Below are 1968 nucleotides of genomic sequence, written 5' to 3' on the forward strand. Positions count from 1 at the left end.
CTTTCTCCTCATACCCTCGTTGATTTCTGTTGAAGCAAACAAGATGAGCTTATATATAAATATGTATATAAGCTTTTTTTTAAATGAAAATTGCTGGAATTCACTAAAAAAGGTTAAAATTGAAATGAGTAATCTGCGGTGCATAATGCAATTGTTAATTTTAGCTGCCTGCGTAGGAGCTGTTATGACTTGAACAGCCGGCTCTAGCCTTCATTAGAGAAGAAGCCGGCAGTTTTGAGACAGGTGGAGCTGGATCAAGCTGTGAAAGTGATTTGCTTGAAGCTGGTCATTAGTGTTAGAAATCTGGTCCTATCTATTGCACCTTTACCTTGTGCCACGATGGTTACCAATGTCGTTACTTACTTTTTGTCTTTTTTCCAGGATGATTATGATCCATCAAACTCTCTGAAGGACCAACGTGGAGATGGGCGCTCTGAACTGTTAATGGGGACATGGGACTCACGTTGTCATTGATCATTTGTGTGGACTTAACCAGCGAAGAGCAACAGAAGACGCTAGAAAGACAGTGGGAATTATAGCAGTTTTTCAGGTAAGAGCTTCCTTGGTGCCGCCGATGAGCTCTGAGTGTGACTGTTCCTGTGACGGCTGTGTAGGCATGGAGTTGAGCTGCGAGGTAACGTGCCCATGAAGAACTTGCATTTCTGGATGAAAATCCTTCACAAATCACGGGCTGTTAAACAGAGCAGGTTCAGGTCTTGCCATGCATCGGGTGTTCAATTTCTAGCAAAGCGGTTTCAAGTTTTGGTTGTAACTGCAGAGTAGCCAATACCATGGGACTTCCTGGGAAGGGCGGTGGGAGGAAGGAGAACAGCTTGAGGCTTGGCTCGGTTTGCTGTGCGCTAGTTCGCGAGCTTCATATTCCAGTCGGTTTATGTATGAACCGCGTAGCTCCATTTCTTGTGAAATCCACAATCCTCCTCACATGGGAAGGCAACGTGGGGACGGTTTTATTATTTTATTTGTTTACAGTGTCAAAACAAGCAAAAATTGGAAAAAGTAAGGGTTTAGGCTTAATTTTTTGCCTAAAACTAGCTTTAAAAAAAAAAGGGGGGAGGGTAAGTGGTATCAGATCTGTTGAATATTAATTGCCAACTGTAAGAAGAAACATGGCGGAGTGTGGTTTTGGTTTTGCTTAACAGCCAGTTTCGTTGTGGAGAAGTTGTAAGGTATTGCGAAAGCTCCTTTCTGAAATAACTCCTTCTCAACCACCCTTGTTTTTCCTGAAGATACTTTTGAAGCCAAATGGATGGGGAAAGAAAAGTTAAATTATTCATGAGTCTCATTTGACAATTGATCAGTGGGGGAGGCTTCAGGAGAGAGCGGTGGGGGGAGAGAGAGAAAGAGAGGAAAAATAATAATAGGCTTTAACTTTGAAAAGCCTCCAAAGCTTCTGTACAACAACCCTTTGAGAGCTGAGAGTAAATGCTGTTTGGTTAAGATATCTTTATTAGAAATACCTGCTGAGGGCTTCTTGTAGGATTTTCATGGTGCTGGAGAGAGACATGAGGTTTGGGAAGAGGCTTAGGGTTTTAATAATGGAGCTGTCAGTTCGATGCCTGGAAACGTTGACCCTGAGAGCTTTATTGCCAAATTTAGATTGCATATTTATATTGACTGATTACCTCCTCAAATTTTTTTTTTTTAAACTGGTAGTGAGGACCATGGGCTTCTGCCGTGCCCACAAAACCCGTGGTTGAGTGTAAACGCAGTGTTGTTGCTCAAACTTGGTTTTTACTTCTGTTTCGTTCATTTGGCTATTCTTATTTATATACATAAATAAATTAAAAAGGGAAGGGAATAAAAAGCCCTAGAGGAAGGGAGCACTGGATGCTAGGGACCTGGAATTCTGAATGGGTCCTTTCTCATTGGCAGTTCTTGGGGGTCCCAGAACCTTCCCTTAAACCTGCTCCCCACCAAGGCTGTGTAGATCAGAGCTCTGCGTGCTCA

The 1968-nt window shown here is 42.5% G+C and overlaps 1 protein-coding gene across 1 annotated transcript in view; it reads left to right on the forward strand.

Moving 5' to 3' along the window:
- Nucleotides 1–215: 215 nt before the first annotated feature.
- Nucleotides 216–1968, forward strand: part of ARPP21 (cAMP-regulated phosphoprotein, 21kDa) — a 97874-nt gene continuing 96121 nt past the window's right edge. Inside the window, exons 1-2 of the mRNA XM_010136378.1 lie at nt 216–285; nt 382–550. The gene's annotated coding sequence lies outside the window, so the exon portion shown is untranslated. The remainder of the gene's footprint in view (nt 286–381; nt 551–1968) is intronic.

Source organism: Buceros rhinoceros, unplaced genomic scaffold (assembly GCF_000710305.1).
Source record: "Buceros rhinoceros silvestris isolate BGI_N320 unplaced genomic scaffold, ASM71030v1 scaffold7925, whole genome shotgun sequence".
Lineage (NCBI taxonomy): Eukaryota > Metazoa > Chordata > Aves > Bucerotiformes > Bucerotidae > Buceros > Buceros rhinoceros.